General features: G+C 47.2%; 1 non-coding gene across 1 annotated transcript; it reads right to left on the reverse strand.

The window, feature by feature from the left end:
- Positions 1-508: 508 nt before the first annotated feature.
- trnam-cau (transfer RNA methionine (anticodon CAU)) lies at positions 509-581 on the reverse strand. The gene has a single exon. It is a non-coding gene; the product is annotated as a tRNA-Met (tRNA).
- Between the last annotated feature and the right edge of the window lie 13241 nt (positions 582-13822).

Here is a 13822-nt window from a genome sequence, read left to right on the forward strand (position 1 = left end):
AGATTTGATCGAGATTTTCAAAACCATGAAGGGTTTAGAAAGAGTATATAGAGAGAAATCGTTCCCATTTGCAGAAGGGTGAAGGACCAGAGGACATAGATTTAAGGTGATTGGCAAAAGCACCAAAGATGAAATCAGGAAAAACGATGGGGCGGGGGAGTGGGACCAGCTGGATTGCTCTTGCATAGAGCTGGTGTGGTCTTGATGGGCCGAATGGCCTCCTTCCGTGCTGTGTTCTTTCCATGATTCAAGTCGAATGCTCGCTGAGCAGGTGAGAGATAGCAAGATAGATTCTTGCATTCTCCACTCACCTTTTGACTTGGGTCAATTGTCCAGAAACAAAAGTGGCGTCAGTTTTCAGCGAGCCCATTGTCCATGTACTTCTTAAGCTTCACTGCTTGCTACGGTACAGAGAGGTCAAGTGGCAGCAAATCTTTTGGTGTGCTGCAGGAAGAAAAAAATATTGATTTTGGTCTTGAGCAAAGATGGGAAAAAAAAAGCTTAATGATGCCTTCTCTGAGGATTGAACTCAGGACCTTCAGATTATGAGACTGACGCGCTGCCAACTGCGCTAAGAAGGCACTTGATGTATAATGATCCAGGCAGCACTATCAAGTAGGACAGTTTGCAAGGTGTAAAATCATAAACTAATCGGCAGTTTGCAAAAACTCTCCATCCAGTTGGAAATCGAACCAACAATCTTCTGAATTTTGGTCAGACACGTTCCCCATTGCTCGACTGGCCAAAGGTGTGTCGAGTAAGTCGGAGCTCACACTCCCACAGCGCTGCGGTATGAGCAGGTACCGAGTCAGTCTCGGTCATGCCCACGCGACTCCACGAGTCCGGGAGTGTCAAAAGGCACACGGTGAACAATCACCAAAGAGAGGGACCTTTGCTGTTTCCCTTCGAGAGCTCAGCTGGTCGTGTGGAAAACTTGTAGAGATTAAAACTTGAAAGCAAAATCACTCTTAAATCGTTGGTTTAATTCTGGCTCAAAATAACGAACGTGCTTTTGGATTAAGCGGTATTGAGCTCAAGGCCGCTCTCTTAACTTTACAGACTGTTTGCTGCTTAAAATGTTGGCGCTTTTCCTTTCTCAAACCTTGAAGCTGTTTTGCTCGAGCATTTGCCTCTGCTCACCAGCAGGGAGTGCCTTTGAGCAACAACACGTCAAACCGGACATCACTTTCAGGCAAAAAAAGACTTCTGTCAGTCTTTCGGACAGGTCTCTCGCTGATCAAAGGAGTGCATTTGAGCAGCAATGCTTTTTTATTTTCAAAATATACTTTATTTCATAAAATTTAAGGATACATAAAGTTCAGGGTAAAAGTCACAATTTCAATTCAAAACAATACAAAACAGATCGCACACACTATGATCCCATTATTTCAATACAATACACAGTACATGTCTTTAAATACATTCTGTATAATAAAAGGTGGGATGGCTTTACACGGTGCTCTTTCCCCATAGAGCCCTTGCATAGGCCGCACCGCGCCTCAGTGCATCCCGCAGCACATTCCCCTGGACCTTGGAGTGTGTCAGTCGGCAACACTCGGTCGTGGACCGCTCCTTCAGCTGGGAGACCAGAAGGTTTCGGGAGGACCAAAGGGCCTCCTTCACCAAGTTGATGGCCTTCCAGCAGCTGTTGATATCTGTCTCGGTGTCCGTCCCGGGGAACAGCCCATAGAGCACAGCGTCCTGTGTGACCGAGTTGTTGGGGATGAACTGGGACAGAGACCAACGCATTTCTCTCCACATATTCTGCGTGAAGGACCAATCCATCAGGAGACGGACGATGGTCTCATCCCCGTTGCAGCCTTGAAGGCAGCTCGAGGTGGTGCTGAGAATTTGTCCATGTTGGAATGCCCACACTGGGAGCGCGGATCTCACCACCCTCCAGACCACATCCTGGTGCCTGTTGGTCAGTTCCGGCGACGAGATGTTCTGCCAAATGGCATCGACCGTCTGGTCGGGGAACTGCCCGATCGGATTCATCCTCTCCTTTTCCTGCAGGACCCCCAGAACGTTCCTCGTCGACCACTGTCTGACGGCCATGTGGTCGAAGTGGTTTCTCCTCAGGATCTTCTGCACCTGGGACAGGTAGGGTGGGGTGGTCGAGCTGGACGGGACGTCATCCGTCTCCTCGGCTAGCATGGCCAGACCCAGTTTTCTCAATGTTTTGGACAGGTAGCAGCTCAGCACGTAGAGACACTTGATGTTTGTGTACCGGGGCTCTACACACACCCTGAGGCAGCCACACACAAAGCTGGCCATCAGGAAAAGGGCAGCATTGGTGACGCTTCTGTCCCCTTTGTCTGGAGGTTTGTACATGGTGTCCCTGTGGGCGCGTTCAACCTTGGACCTCCAGACAAAGTGGAAGATAGCTCGGGTGACTGTGGTGACGGAGTTGTGGGGAATGGGCCAGACCTGGGCCACGGAGAGCAACACCGCGAGTACCTCACACGTTATCACCAGGTTTCTGCCCGATATTGAGAGAGACAGCGTCCCCCCAACATACCAAGCTTCTGTTTCGCTTTGGTGAACCGCTCCTCCCATTTCTTGATGGAGGCCTGGGCCCCACTGAACCAGCTCGCAAGTACCATCAGTTCGTCAGACCTGACGGTGAAGGGGACAAAGGATCGGGTCTCCCACCTGCCATAGAACATGGCCTCACCCTTACTGTAGTTAACTCTGGACACCGAGGCCAGTTCGAAACGATCGCAGACGCCCATCAATCTGTGGACCGACTGCTGATCGGAGCAAAAGACAGTGACGTCATCCATGTACGGGCGGCCGTAATCTGAAAGCTTCCGCTGCCTGGGATCGTCATCCCCCTGATACTTGTGTCCTTCCTGACGGACGGGGCAAACGTCTCGATACCACATATGAACAAGACCATGGAGGGAAGACAACCCTGCCTGACTCCAAATCTGATCAGAAAACTCTCCGACTCCCGCTCATTGATTAGCACTGCGCAGTCAGGTCCAATTGAACATTTCCTCCCCAAAGCCCATTTTGGACAGCACGTCCATCATGTATGTGTGGGATATTCTGTCAAAGGCCTTGTCCAAGTCTAGGCTGATGAGGCAGGTGTTCACCCCCTTTCCGACATGGAGACGATCGTATACCTAGACAGTACCAGGCTATCAGAGACCTTCCTGCCGGGTACAGTACAGGTCTGATCCGGGTGGATCACCTGCTCCAGAGCGGACTCGAGCCTGTTGGCGATGGCCTTCGACAGAATCTTGTAGTTGACATTTAGCAAGGAAATGGGTCGCCAATTTTTGATTTCCCCCTCTCCCTCTTCTGCTTGTAGATGACAGTGATGATGCCTTTCCTCATGGACTCTGAAATGCTGCCTGTCAGAAGCATACCCCCGTACACATCCAGTAGCTCTGGGCCAATCTAATCCCACAGAGCCGAGTGCAACTCAACCGGTAAACCTTCGAGAAGAGTAGAACTCCCCGGAGTTCTACTCTTCTCGAAGGACCGGACGGCCTTTGTCAGCTTCTCCAAGGTCAATGTCCGATCGAGGCTCTCCCGCTCGCCGTCATCTAAGACCTCCGTAATAGAGGACAGGAAGGGTTGGGAGGCCGTGCTGTCTCTGAGCTTTGCGTCATACAGCCCGGCATATAATGATTTTCTGATCCTCAGTATGTCGGTCTGTAAAGGCGTCACCGAGCCGTCTTCCTCCTTCAGGCTGCTGATCACCAGAGGTCTCTCTGTGCAGCTTCTGGACGACGAAACGCGAACACTTCTCGCCCTGCTGCACGGAGTGGACTCGGGACCGAAAGGTGATCTTCGAGGCCTCGGAGGTGAAGATCGAGACTTGCTGGCCCTTCAACTCCCTGAGTTCCTCCCCTACATCGATCCCCATCGACTGCAGCTGGAGCAGATCCTGCATGCTTTTCTGGATCTGGGACAATTTCCTCTGTCTCTCTCTCGTCCCTTTAACTGGACGGGTCAAACCGTGAGATCAGAGGGTGAGGCTCATTTAACTGGACGGGTCAAACCGTGAGGTCAGAGGGTGAAGCCTCTTGAACCGGACGGGTCACACGGTGAGATCTCAGGGTGAGACTGCTTTAACTGGATGGGTCACACCGTGAGATCACGGGGTGAAGTCCCTTTAACTGGACGAGTCACTACGTCAGATCTCAGGGTGAGGTCCATTTAACTGGACGAGTTACAACGTTAGATCTCAGGGTGAGGCCCCTTTAACTGAATGGGTCACACCGTGAGATCTCAGGGTGAGACCGCTTGAACTGGATGTGTCACACCGTGAGATCATGAGGTGAAGTCCCTTTAGCTGGATGTGTCACAACGTTAGATCTCAGGATGAGGCCCCTTTAACCGGACGGGTCACACCGTGAGATGACAGGGTGATGCCCCTTTAAATGGACAGGTCACACCGAGCGATATTAGGGTAAGGCTCTGTGATTCCAGGTGGTATTTCCTAGCTCGGCTAATTTAAATATGTGAGGTGACGAGAGTGTTGGAGAAATAAAGGCTTGAGATGGCAGAAGCACAGGGTCTCAGCAGCAGTGGGACCAGGACTGTACTTTGTAACTGGTGCAGGGAAACAGCAGTGGGAACGGAAATCACAAAATCACAAGAGACTTAGAGGTCCATGTGTATAGATCATTAAAATATTATGGACAGGTACAGAAAATAATCAATAAAGGATAATGGGATGCTGGCCTTTATATATAGAGGACCAGAATACAATGGGGTAGAAGTTATACTACAAATATACAAAGCCCTGATTAGACCACACCTGGAGTACTGTGTTCAGTTGTGGGTACTACACTTTAGGAAGGTCACATTGGCCTTGGGAGTGCAACGCAGATTTACTAGAATGTTACCTGGACACTGAGTGGGGAAATTGGATAGGACCTGTTTTTGGGCGGGAGCAGCACGATCCGCTATTACCCCGTGCCCAATGGGCCCTGCGCAGGCAGGACGAGATTTTCGTCAGCCCTGAGGACTCACCTGCAATCTGCGTTGGCAATCAGCGTTGAACGAGGATTCCATGCAATTCGCATTTTCCACCAGCAGGGGGAAGCGCCTATCTCTTAAAGGCAGGCTGTCTGTTATAAATCTCTTAAAGGTAGCGAGTACCTGTTATTTGCTGAATATAACAGACTGCTGTCTGCACGGAGTCTGAACGGAGATCAGACATCGCACATGTAAAGCACAGATGCAGGTCCCATCCCTATTTTAAAATACTGATGAGTTAATTTAAAATATTGAATAAAGGTTGCACACCAGTAAATCCCACATCCTCCAATCTGCAGGCCAGACCTCACCAGTCTGCTGGCCTGAGACTCCGTGCACCAAGGTTCTCTGCTGATGCACCAGAGGCCTTGGTATAAGAGGTGGACTGAAGGAGGGGCATCCGATATCCACGGTGGGCAAGAGGTCCTCCAGACATACACCCAAAAGGTAGTGGGAGGCAGTCGGGGATGAGGTCAATGCCAGGTGCTCAGTATCATGAACATGGATGCAGTACAGGAAGAAATTCAATGCTTTGACATGTGTGGTCAAGGTGAGTGAGGTCAACTGTCAAGTAGCGCCTCCAACCAACTACACCACCAGCCGCACCCATTGCTCCACGCACTACACCCCCCATCACCCACATAGCAACAAACTCTTTCTTTCAGTACTCAACCCTCTCACCATTACACATTATCACCGTTGCAAGCAGCACACCCACAACTCACAGGCCACACACACTGGCAGTTATTCAAACATGATAGTAACATCACCCAGACACACATGGCGCTTTCTTTCAGGAGAAGCTGACACATATCAGGAGGCAGCAAGTGGCGGTGTCATTTTGCCCCTCGAGCCTTTTCCACCATTCGATCAGATCAGGGTGGACCTGTGACCTAACTCCATATACCCGCCTTAGCACCATATCCCTTAATACCCTTGGTTCACAGAAATCCATCAATCTCAGATTTAGAATTCTCGATTGAGCTAACATCAACTGCCGTTTGCAGAACTGCGTTCCAAACTTCTCCCACCCTTTGTGCGTGGAAGTATTTGCTAACTTCACTCCTGCACGTCCCGGCTCGAAATATTAGGCTAAGTCACCGCGTCCGAGCTGAGGTAATAAATGAGTTCTTTGCATTTGTCGTTACCAAGGAAGAAGATGCTGCCAAGTCACAGAAACAAGGGAGGTAGTTCAGATCCAGGATAGGCTAAAAATTGATCGAGGAACTACTGGAAAGGCTGGCTGTACTTAAATAAATAAGTCACCCGGTCCGGCTGGGATGCAACCAAGATTGCTGAGGGAAGTAAGGGTGGAAATTGCAGAGGTTCTGACCATAATCTTCCAATCATCCTTAGATATGGTGCTGGTGTCCGAGGACCGGAGAATTGCAAATGTTACACCCTTATTCAAAGAAGGTTGTAAGGATAAACCTGGCAAATACAGGCCAGTCAGTTTAACATCGGTGTTGGGGAAGCTTTTAGAAACGATAATCGGGACAACATTAACAGTCACTTGGACAAGTGTGGATTAATAAAGGAAAGACAGCACGAATTGGTTATGGGCAAATCGTGTTTAACTAACTTGACTGAGTTTTTTGATGAGGTAACAGAGGGTTGATGAGGGCAATGCAGTTGATGTGTATGTGGACTTTTAAAAGTTGTTTGATAATGTTCCACATAATATGCTTGTCGGCAGAATTGAAGTGCGAGGAATAAAAGGGGCAGTGGGAGCATGGACATGAAATTGGCGAAGTGACAGTAAACAGGGAGTATTAGTGAACGATTGTTTTTCTGACTTGAGGAAGTGTTCCCCAGAGGTCGGTATTAAGATCACTGTTTTTCTTGATATATATTAATGACTTGGAATTGGGTGTACAGGGCACAATTTCAAAAATTTGCAGATGGCTCAAAAATTGGAAGTGTTGTGAACAGTGAGGAGGATAGTGATGGACTTCAAGAGGACATAGACAGGCTGGTGGAATGGGCGGACGCGTGGCAGATGAAATTTAACGCAGAGAAGTGCGAAGTGACACATTTTGGCAGGAAGAAAGAGGAGAATCAATATAAGCTAAATGGTACAATTCTAAACGGGATGCAGGAACAGTCAGACCTGGGGCTATATGTGCACAAATCGTTGAAGGTGGCAGGATAGTTTGAGAAATCGGTTAAAAAAGCATGTGGCGTCAAGGGCTTTATAAATACAGATATGGAGTACAAAAGCAAGGAAGTTATGTTGAACCTTTATAAAACACTGGTTCGACCACAACTGGAATATTGTGTCCAATTCTGGGCACCACACTTTAGGAAGGATGTGAAGAAGATAGAGAGGGTGCAGAAAAGATTTACTACAATGGTTCCAGTGATGAGGGACTTCAGTTATATGGAGAGTCTGGAGAAGCTGAGGTTCTCCTTAGAGCAGAGAAGGTGAAGAGGTGATTTGATAGAAGCGTTCACAATCATTTCATGTGATTGGCAAAATTACAAAAGGCGACATGAGGAAAAACTTTTTTTAAGCAGCGAGTTATTATGTTCTGGAATGAGCTGCCTGAAATGGTGGTGGACACAGATTCAACCATGGCTTTCAAAAATGTATTGTAAAAATACTTGAAGTGAAAAACTTTGCAAGGCTACGGGGTAGAGCGGGGTATTGGGGCCAACTGGAATGCTCTTCAAAAGAGCCGGCACTGGCTCGATTGGCCGAATGGCCTCCTCCTGTGCTGTAACAATTCTATGATTCTCTGATTTTGAAGTGTAGTCACTGTGGTAATGTAGGAAATGCTGCAGCCAATTTGTACACAGCAAGATCCCACATACTGCAATGAGATGAATGACCAGAAAATCGGTCTTAGTGATGTTCGTTGAGGGATAAATATTGCCCAGAACACCGGGGAGAACTCGCCTGCACTTTTTCAAATCGTGCCGAGGGATCTTTTACATCTACCTGGGAAGACAGATTGGACTTCAGTTTAACGTCTCGTCTTCAAGGCGACATCCACAACTGTGCAGCACTTCCTCAATGCTACCCCTTCAAAAGTACAGTGTCCATTCACTAATGACCCTCCGACAGTGCAGCACTTCCTCGATACTACCCCTTCGACAGTACAGCGCTCCCTCAGTACTGACCAACTGACAGTGCTGCGTTGCCTCAGTACTGACCCACCGACAGTGCAGCACTCCCTCAGTACTGCCCGTCCGACAGTGCAGAACACCCTCCGTACTGACCCTCTGACAGTGCAGCGCACCGTCAATACTGCCCCTTCGACAGTACAGCGCTCCTTGCGTAATGATCCTTCGACAGTGGAGTGCTCCCTCAGTACTGACCCTCTGACAGTGCAACGTTGCCTAAGTACTGCCCCTCCGGCAGTGCAGCACTCCCTCACAACTGACCCTATCACAGTGTAGCATTCCTGCAGGACTGACCCTCTGACAGTGCAGCACTCCGTCCATACAGCTCATGCGACAATGCAGCCCACCCTTAGTACTGACCCTGCGACAGTGCATCACTCTGTCAGTACTGACCCTCCGAGAGTACTGAGCTCCCTCAGTACTAATCCTCCATCAGTGCTGTGTTCCCTTAGTCCAGCACTCCATCAATACTGCCCCTCCGACAGTGCAGCACTCACTCAGTACTGACCCTCCGACAGTACAGTAATCCCTCACTACTGCCCCTCCGACAGTGCAGAACTCCCTCACTACTGACCCTCCGACAGTGCAGCACTCCCACAGGACTGACCCTCCGACAGTGCAGAGCTCCCTCAGAATGGCACTGTCGTGTCTGCCCGGATTATGTGTTCAAGTCTCTGTAGTTGGACTTGCATTCACAACCTTCTAACTCAGAGGCGAGACTGCGACCACTGAGCCTCTTCTGACACCTGAAAGGGGGAGAGGGAGATGGAAGGGCTCAGGTTGTGCAATCTGCAACGTGGATATAGAATCATAGAATCATAGAATCATAGAAGTTACAACATGGAAACAGGCCCTACGGCCCAACATGTCCATGTCGCCCAGTTTATACCACTAAGCTAGTCCCAATTGTCTGCACTTGGCCCATATCCCTCCATACCCATCTTACCCATGTAACTGTCCAAATGCTTTTTAAAAGACAAGATTGTACCCGCCTCTACTACTGCCTCTGGCAGCTCGTTCCAGACACTCACCACCCTTTGAGTGAAAAAATTGCCCCTCTGGACCCTTTTGTATCTCTCCCCTCCCACCTTAAATCTATGCCCCCTCGTTATAGACTCCCCTACCTTTGGGAAAAAGATTTGACTATCTACCTTATCTATGGCTGTCAAAAGTAGGACAAATGGACTACGGATGCACAAGCGACCACAGGTGGAGGAGCAGAGTGTTTGGGAAGGGGTGTCGGATTGGAGGAGGTTACAGAGATAGAGAGGGGTGAGGCCCTGATGGAATAAATATAAGAAATAATAAAAATAAGCTACATGCTTAGGAGGATGGGATCCAATGCAGGACAGTAAGGGCTTTGGTGATTGGCGATCCGCTCACCAATCAAAAAGCCTGCGATGGGGACGGAATCTGTGGCACGGATGTGGAGATTTTGGGGCCAAAGATCATGACTTCCCAATTTTTACCAGGAGGAAATTGTGGCTCATCTAAATCAGAATGTGGATCTGACAACACAAAGACATTGGAAGGGTCAAGAGAGGCGGTGGTTTTGTCAGCGTCCATCTGAAATCTGGTCCGTGTCTGCGGACTGTGTCACCAAAGGGCAGAATGTAGATGAGGAAGAGGAGGGAACCAAGGATTGAACCTTTAGAAACATCAGAGATAACGGTGATAGGGCGGGAAGAGAAGCTTCTCCTGGCTCTGATCAGAGAGGTGAGTGGAACCAAGTGACGGTAGTCCCAGCAAAAGAGACCAGTGTCCGATGAATGAGGAGGTGACGGGTGGTTTGTCTCCAGGTTTGGAGACGGGGAGGGGAGGAACATGGAGGAATTTAAACCCAAGGATGAGAATTTTAAATTTAAGGGATATGGAACTGGGAGCCAGTGAGGGTCAGTGAGGCCGAGCAGGACCTGGTGCTGTTTGGACACGGACTACACAGTTTTGGACGAGCTCATGTTTATAGAAGGTGGGTATTGGGTGGCCGGTCAGGAGTGCATTGGAGCAATGGAGTCTCGGGGGACAGAGCCATTGATGAGGGTTTCTATGGCAATGGGCCGAGGAAGGAATGGAGGAGGTGAGGGAATCACGTGGCCTTTGTGATGGAGATCAAATCGGATCATGAACTCAGCTCGGTTTTACAGGGGAACAATTTTGCTGGAGCCGTTAACCAGTGTAGAATAAACGGGTAAACATCTGCAGTAAAATAGCGGAGAGAGGAATGTCAATGGGACACGTTCAGTGTCCGTCCCCTAATATCACCCACAGTCATTTCCAGGCTGCAATCCTCAACCTGCCCTTTAACTGTCCTCGTGTCAGAGACTCACAATTCATATTTTAACTGGGAAACTGCAGGAACAGAGTAAAACTGGTCTGCTGTGTCCCTGGGTTCAGTGCACACCGCAGAGAATCGGTAACATTTATAAATGAATCACCAGGACTGAACATTATCAATACAATTATATAAAAACTGTAAATGGAGCTGTTCATTATTACTGGATCAGTCTTGTACGAGAACAGATTGAAACTTTATTCCTGAGAGAGATCTGATTAAGGTAATGACCTGGACTTTGAGATGTTTGTGTTTTATTCACCACATTATTTACATTGGAGTCAAAGCTGCTGAAGTAATTTGTTTGTTAAACTGACTGTAACTAATAGCAATGGTCAGGGGTAAAACCGTGTCAGTGGAGACTTATCCCCTGTATAAATCAGGGCTTGTTGGAATGGATAAGCTCAGTGTGCCTGCTGGAGCCTTGTTTTCCAGACCAACAGAAGTCAGTGCTTCTCATAGAAATGCATGATTTAGTGATTCCTCAGATACAACGCATTTAATATCCTGTTCTTGCAGCCGTTGGAGTTCCGGGTAAGCCGTTATCTGAGCTGTTATTTGTGTAAATCGCTGCTAACTTTGCTGCTGTGCTTGGCAAATTGTATTTTCTCCCTACGTGTTCCACGCAGTCGCCTGTACTGTTCTGTCGGTTGAGTGATTGAATGTGTTAAGTCTCTGCTCTTTAGCTGCTGCAATATATCCGTAATGATTTTTGTATATCCAGCCCTGCCATTGTTACTTGCTTATTCTCTGTACTGAATATATTTTGAATAATTGTATTTTGAATAATGTTATTTTGACACTAAGAATATCCCAACACTGGACAAACAGGGGGCTCTAGGGGGGGAGGAGCTAAATACGATTAAAATCACGAAGGAATTTGGTACTCAGTAAATTAATGGGACTCAAGGCGGATAATTCCCCTGGACCTGATTGCTTGCATCCTAGGGTCTTGAAGGAAGTGGCAGCAGGGATTGTGGATGCTTTGGTAATAATTTTCCAAAATTCTCTGGACTCGGCAAAGGTCCCGGCAGGTTGGAAAACTGCCATTGTAACACCCTTATTTAAAAAGGGTAGTAGGCAGAAGGCTGGAAATTATAGACCAGTTAGCTTAACATCTGTGGTGGGTAAAATTTTGGAGTCTTTTGGATTGGTTTTGGATTGGTTATCTAACAGGAAGCAGAGAGTTGGGATAAATGATTCATTCTCGGACTGGCAACCTGTAGCCAGTGGTGTTCCGCAGGGGTCGGTGCTGGGTCCCCAACTCTTTACAATCTATATTAACGATTTGGAGGAGGGGACCGAGTGTAACATATCAAAGTTTGCAGATGATACAAAGATGGGAGGCAAAGTAGAGAGTGAGGAGGACATAAAAAACCTACAAGGGGATATAGACAGGCTGGGTGAGTGGGCGGAGATTTGGCAGATGCACTACAATATTGGAAAATGTGAGGTTATGCACTTTGGCAGGAAAAATCGGAGAGCAAGTTCTTATCTTAATGGCGAGCAACTGGAAAGTACTGCAGTACAAAGGGATCTGGGGGTCCTCGTGCAAGAAAATCAAAAAGTTAGTTTGCAGGTGCAGCAGGTGATCAAGAAGGCCAACGGAATGATCGTTTTTATTGCTAGGGGGATAGAATATAAAAACAGGGAGGTATTGCTGCAGTTATATAAGGTATTGGTGAGACCGCACCTGGAATACTGCATACAGTTTTGGTCTCCATACTTAAGAAAAGACATACTTGCTCTCGAGGCAGTACAAAGAAGGTTCACTCGGTTAATCCCGGGGATGAGGGGGTGGACATATCAGGAGAGGTTGAGTAGATTGGGACTCTACTCATTGGAGTTCAGAAGAATGAGAGGCGATCTTATTGAAACATATAAGATTGTGAAGGGGCTTGATCGGGTGGATGCGGTAAGGATGTTCACAAGGATGGGTGAAACCAGAACTAGGGGGCATAATCATAGAATCAGGTGCTGCTCTTTCAAAACTGAGATGAGGAGAAACTTCTTCACTCAGAGGGTAGTAGGTCTGTGGAATTTGCTGCCACAGGAAGCTGTGGAAGCTACATCATTAAATAAATTTAAAACAGAAATAGACAGTTTCCTATAAGTAAAGGGAATTAGGGGTTACGGGGACCGGGCAGGAAATTGGTCATGAATTTAGATTTGAGGTTAGGATCAGATCAGCCATGATCTTATTGAATGGCGGAGCAGGCTCGAGGGGCCGATTGGCCTGCTCCTGCTCCTATTTCTTATGTTCTTATGTTCTTATGGTATGTCCTTGACTTCTAAAACTTCGGTCTGAAGGAGTTACATTGTATCGGTCGTGATCTTTCAATATCCAACATTGGCATTGTTACTGGATTATTCTCTTTACTGAATGTATTGGAATCAGATGTCTGGCCTAAGAGATGGTATAAGACCATCAGGAACTTTTAATAGTTTCATGTTGTGGAACTAACCTGTCCTGGAATATACTTTCATCAAAGTGTTTTCAGTGATTGATAATAAGACAGCTCAAGGTCTCAGTGATACAAGTGCATTGTCCTCCCTCCCCAATAACATGCTTCAGTTTAACTGGGATTTCAATGTATTTATTGGTGATCACTGTTATGAAATATTATTTCATTGTGTGTGTATCTGACGCCGCTTCAGATGTCTGGTTACTGAACTGAGTTTGCTGCTGACACTTTCACATCTCCTTCTCTGATTAACTGTGGATGAATTCATTGTCTCTCACTGAACTTGATTGTAAAATGAAATGTTTTGATGTTATGTTGTATAAGTTTGCATTGTCCCTGTTAGAATCAGGACACCTTCTATGTATCTGTATATTATAAGTGTGATTTTGGGGTTTTGTTAATTGAACAACCCCGCCATCTATCCCTTTACTTTATAATTATAGGAGAAGGAATCTCAATTTTTGAGAGGTCTGTCTGGAAGAGGCTTTCGATTCTGTTTATTCCATGATTTGCAGATGAAGTGAACAGTGTAGGTGAACAGGTGGAGAATCTGATGATCTGTAGAAACATTAGACTATTGCACAGAGGCTTCACTATTGAACAAACCGACACTGAGAATAGGATCGGTGGATCACGGGGCTGGTGACCAGAATGCAGGCACAGGATGATAGGATTTAATCGGATATAAAACGGATTTGAGATAGAGAAGAGAGTGAGTGATAGAGAGGGCGAGTGAGAGGGAAAGCGAGAGGCTGTGGTGTGAATAATTCATCAGAATGAACTGCTGAAACTTCCAGCACAATTAAACAGAGAAAATGTGATTTGAAGGTGTTATTATGATGTGGTCAGATTGGGTGAGTTTTTATTGTGGGACTCGCTCCTCATGTTTATATCCCTGTCA

Source organism: Heptranchias perlo, unplaced genomic scaffold, assembly GCF_035084215.1.
Source record: "Heptranchias perlo isolate sHepPer1 unplaced genomic scaffold, sHepPer1.hap1 HAP1_SCAFFOLD_63, whole genome shotgun sequence".
Lineage (NCBI taxonomy): Eukaryota > Metazoa > Chordata > Chondrichthyes > Hexanchiformes > Hexanchidae > Heptranchias > Heptranchias perlo.